General features: G+C 38.4%; 1 pseudogene; it reads left to right on the top strand.

Annotated features, from left to right (window-relative positions):
* The first annotated feature begins 1,884 nt into the window (after nt 1–1,884).
* LOC100432762 (large ribosomal subunit protein uL3-like) lies at nt 1,885–5,254 on the top strand (annotated as a pseudogene).
* The last annotated feature ends 263 nt before the right edge of the window (nt 5,255–5,517 follow it).

Raw genomic sequence — 5,517 nt, 5'->3', positions numbered from 1 at the left:
CCCAGGTAATAAGCATGGTACCCAATGGGTAGTTTTTCTATCCTCATCCTCCTCCTTCCCCTCATCCTCAGGTAGGCCCTGGTGTCTGCTGTTCCCTTCTTTGTGTCCATGGGTATTCACTGTTTAGCTCCCACTTATAAGTGAGAGCATGCAGTATTTGGTTTTCTGCTACTGCATTAGTTTGCTTAGGATAATGGCCTCTGAACTCCAGCCATGCTGCTGCAAAGAGCATGATCTCATTCTTTTTTATGGCTGCGTACTATTGCTTGGTGTTTAAGTACCAAGTGTTCTTTATCCAGTCTACCATTGATGGGAATTTAGGTTGATAATAACAAAACTAATTTTCATAAAAGAAAACAAATAGAGAGAGATTGTGTGTGTGTGTATGTGTGTGTGTGTGTGTGTGTGTGTGTATAAACTCTTTTTTTTTCTTTCTTTTTTTCTTTGAGACAGAGTCTCGCTCTGTCACCCAGGCTGGAGTGCAGTGGGGCAATCTCAGCTAACTGCAACTGCAACCTCCACCTCCCAGGTTCAAGTGACTCCCCCTCCTCAGCCTCCCAAGTAGCTGGGACTACAGGCGTGTGCCACCACGCACAGCTAATTTTTTGTATTTTTAGTAGAGACCGGATTTCACTGTGTCAGCTAGGATGGTGTCAATCTTCTGACCTCCTGATCTGCCTGCCTCGTTCTCCCAAAGTGCTGGGATTATAGGCGTGAGCCGCTGCATCTGGCCTAAACTCTTAATGATAAGTAATATATAAACTTCTATGCCTCCACACTAATTAACTCTTGAAATGTTTTTAAATAAGTAGTCTTTATTCTCACCTGGTTCATATTGCTCTTTTATTTCTGTGGGAACAAGTATATACCAAGTGATATTCTGGCATTCTCTCTCTCTCTCTTTCTCTCTCTCTCTTTCACACACACACACACACACACACACACACACACACACTTGTTTTATGCAAATTTTATTTTTGTCCATAAGTTTTCTTAGTGTTCATTCTGAGTCCTGAAATTTTATCCGTGTTTTGGCACATAGCCCTTTCTTATTTCCAATTGATAGAAAAATTCTTGCTGTCTGATTGAGTTACTATTATTCAGAATGACTTGTCTCTATATTTAGGAGAAAATGGAGTTTCTTCTTTTCTCTCTTATTAGAACTCAGTGTTATGCTCTGTAAACTGCACTGTGCATTCTCCAATCTGTCCTGAATCTTTTGTGGGAAAAGCTAACTTCCTGATTAAGATCTCACTTAAAAAGTGATCTCCTTTTCTCCCATCTCGTTGGGAGATTACTAGCTTCTGTAACTAAATGTGTCATTGAGCATCCCATTTGGCTGTAGCTTTAGACTATCAGATATAAGATTTGACCATTGTGTTCCTAATGTCAGGAAGGCTATGAACAATTGTTCAACTGTAGTCTCCCAAGCTTTCCAGACTTCAAGGACTTTAAAACATATGGGATGCTTTCAAGATGAAATTAGATACCTATGAATCTACAAACATGATATTTATAGCCCTCAGGTTGTGATCTCAGGTTGTTTTGAATACATAGATGAATAGATGTATTCAAACCAAATAAAGGCAAACTGTGTGTTTAAAGAACCTCAATGAAAAGTTTTATGTAGAAAGAAGAAACAACACAGGGGCTACACAGTGCTGTGTTAACATGGTAACAGCTCATCTGACAGGCTGCTTATGTTGTATACAGAAGTCAAAAGACTTTGTTTAAACATGAATCAACCAATATTTGGTCTTTCTGGGTCACTGCTGAATAGTAGTGTGAATTTCCCCAAGCCATGGCCTTAGGCAGTAGCTCTGGTTGCTCCATAGTGAGGTTGCCCCCTGTGATGCTGGTAAATGTACTGGTTGGTATGAAAAGATGGAGCCTTACATACTGATGAAACTAAGAGCCACATATGTCACAGCCCACAGCCAAATGCTTGGAAACAGTGTTCTAGGCATGGTGCCAGGCATCAGAGATACAAAGATGGATGACACCAGGCCTCAACCCCAGAGGATTTTAGAGGTTATTGGAGAAGAAAGGTGTATAACAAGAAAATGGAAAGGAAAGCACTAAATGCTATCAACTAGATATAAACAAATCACCAAAACAGAGGATAAAGCTATTATCTTTGCCTGATGATAATAAAATTGTGAAATTATTTTCTGAATCAGTGACCAGATATAGGGGAACCCAGTCACTTTATGCATAATCAGCTATTTACAAATAATGGGTGTAAAAAAGGTGTTAGGGACAGTGAATAATGCTTTTGAGGAAATTCCACCAAACTTACACCTTCAGGGTGTGGAAAATATGTACTAGATGGATGATCCAGATAGGAGGTACTAATAGGGTTCCTACAACATGAATGAAATAAATGGTAACTAAATAGTTGGTATAAACATATGAGCTGGCTGAAGTTATAAGTTTCATAAAGTATATACAAATTTTTGTCTGTATTTCTCTATACATTTTGTCTTTCATCAGTTTTAATTTCTGGTTAATTGTAAATTAAAAGCCTGTAATTCTCTCTTTGTTTTAGGGTGTTCATTTTCCATGTAAAATATTAGTTGTTTCTAGCAGCGATAATCATGGGGAAACAAGAACTCAGGTAGTAAAACATTAGTGAAATTGAAAGATAAGAATGGGGAGGTCATCGTGGAGGAGTGAAAAAAAAAGACTTAGTCCTTTGCATTCCCTTCATGATAAAAATGAAGTTATTTCGTTAACATGTACTTAGATAATTTTACATTCTTATAGTGCATATTTAAATTTGGATTGAAAAAACAACCTACATCATAAGATTTTGCATCATCTGAAAGAATATTTTAATTGGTCCATCTGGCATTTGAAATAATACGGTACTTATTATAAAGCAGGTGTTAGACACTTCTGAATATTCTGTCCTTAATTAAAGCTTAAAGTAAGATTACATTTTCCATTTTAAACTTTAAAAATCTAAAGTTAGTAGACAAGAATAACAAAATGTATGGAATCATATGATTTTAAACATTCAGTAACTAATGATTAGATATTATTTATTGAACTTTAATTCCTGACATACTTTTGTTTTGAATTTGAGAAATGTAACAATGGGTATCAGTAGTCGGAAATTATTTGTGTTCAAACTTTGTTTATTTACCCTAATCAAGAAAATTTGGTGTACTCTTGAGTGTCATAGTTCAGCAAACACTTTAGAAATAGAAGCTCATCATATATTTGACTATGGTTTTTAGGTATCTTTATTCGAAAGAAAATGAAACTGTTGTTTGATACCTCAAAGTAAAAATGTATTAAAAATATGTGGCCTGAATTAATAAACATATTTATAAAAGATTATCTTGGATTCGTTTAAACTATATTCTTCCATAGTTTGACAGAATTTTTAAGATAATTTGGTGATAATTTAGAGTCCCTACGATCTCTGCAAAAATAAACATCAGCTTAGTAAGTCCTCCTTATAATCCATACATAGAAAATCATAAAATTTGAGAAAGATAATAGTACTGTTATTTAGATGCGCAACAGGTTAAGAAGCAGTACATAAAGAATGTCTGTGAATCACATCAAGGAAGATTTAAATCTCCAGTGAAATAATCTAGGGTTATTTTTGGCCAACTCTACTAAAAACTCCTATTAATGTTTAGCTAAATAAATGGAAGAGAAGTTCAACCAGAATATATTTCCAATATTGAAGAGCGACCCACTTGCATATATGGATTTTCTCTGCAAATAGGTACTGCAAGTGGCAACAAACATCAAAATGAAGCAATCAATAAGCAAAATTCTATGCAAGAATATAGGCAAATTTAATTAGATAGATATGGCATCTATTCTCTAGGATTTTATAATCCCAAAGAGCAACCAGAAGCTTACATCAGTGTATTTAGATGCCAGGAGAGCAATAAAAATTTAGTACTCTGAGAAATAAAATAAACCATGTATTTGTATTTTGTCGGTTATATCTACAACTGACAAAATGAATCGAGACAGATGATACAATTAAGATTTACAATTATGACCAGCGGGATGTGACAGTGTGCTGTCTCACTGGAAGTTCACTGTTCCCTGGCGTGGGTCCCTAGGCTTCCTGCCTTGGAAGTGCAGCAGCAGGCTTCATGGGAAGGCGAAGAGCTTCCCTAAGCATGAACCTTCCAAGCCATTCTACCTCACAGCCTTCCTGGGATACAAGGCTGGTATGGCCTACATCACGTGGGAAGCTGACAGCCCAGGATCCAAGGTGAACAAGAAGGAAGTGGTAGAGGCTGTGACAGTTGTGGAGACACTGTCCATGGTAGTTGTGGGCATTGTGGCTATATGGAAACCCCTCAAGGCCTCCAGACCTTCAAGACTGTCTTTGCTGAGCACATCAGCAATGAATGCAAAGGTGCTTCTAGAAGAACCAGCATAATCTATAAAGATGGCCTTTACCAAGTACTGCAAGAAATGGCAGAATGAGGATGGCAACAAGCAGCTGGAGAAGGAATTCAACAGCATGAAAATGTACTGCCAAGTCATCTCTATCATTGCCCATACTCAGATGTGCCTGCTTCCTTTGTGCCAGAAGAAGGCACCCCGATGGAGATTCAGGTGAACTGGGGCACTGTGGCTGAGAAACTGGACTGGGTCCAGGAAATGTTAGAGCAGCAGGTACCTGTGAACCAAGTATTTGGGTAGGACAGGGTAATTGAGGCCGTTGAGGTGACCAAGTGCAAAGGCTACAAAAGGGGTCACCAGTCATTGGCACACCAAGAAGCTGACCCACAAGACCCACCAAAGGCTGTGTAAGGCTCCTTGTATCGGGACGTGGCATCCTGCCTGTGTGGCCTTCTCTGTGGCATGTGCTGGGCAGAAAGGCTACCATCACTGCACTGAGAATAACAAGAAGATCTATAACATTGGCCATGGCTACCTTATGAAGGATGAAAAATGGATCAAAACATTGCCTCCACTGATGATGACCTGTCTGACAAGAGCATCAACCCTCTGGGTGGCTTTGTCCACTGTAATGAAATGAACAATGACTTTGTCATGCTGAAAGGCTGTGTGGTGGGAATCAAGAAGTGAGTGCTCACCTCCACAAGCCTTTGCTGGTGCAGACCAAGCATCCTGCTGTGGAGAAGACCGACCTTAAGTTCATCAACACTGTTTCTAGGTTTGGCCGTGGCCACTTCCAGACCATGGAGGAGAGGAAAGCGTTCATGGAACCACTAAAAAAGACCAGATTGCAAAGCAAGAAGGAGCTTAATGCCAGGAACAGATTTTGCAGCTGATGGTGTCTCAATAAAAGTTATTTTCCACTGGATAAAAAAAATTAGATAGGCTTTCAAAACTTAACAGACAAGACTAGATTCTAAATAGTGATGGCAAAAATATAGAATTTGGAAAGAAGTAGTTCAAAAGAAAGCTATATAAATAATTTCTAGAGAGTTCAGGTTGATTTGATTGGTTCACCATAATCAAACAAGTAGTTGTTGATAAGTAAAGCACTGTGTTAAGTGTCTCCAGAAA

This window comes from Pongo abelii, chromosome 6 (assembly GCF_028885655.2).
Source record: "Pongo abelii isolate AG06213 chromosome 6, NHGRI_mPonAbe1-v2.0_pri, whole genome shotgun sequence".
NCBI lineage: Eukaryota > Metazoa > Chordata > Mammalia > Primates > Hominidae > Pongo > Pongo abelii.
The sequence above is the reverse complement of the archived record's forward strand: the minus strand, read 5'-3'. Positions and strand labels throughout refer to the sequence as shown.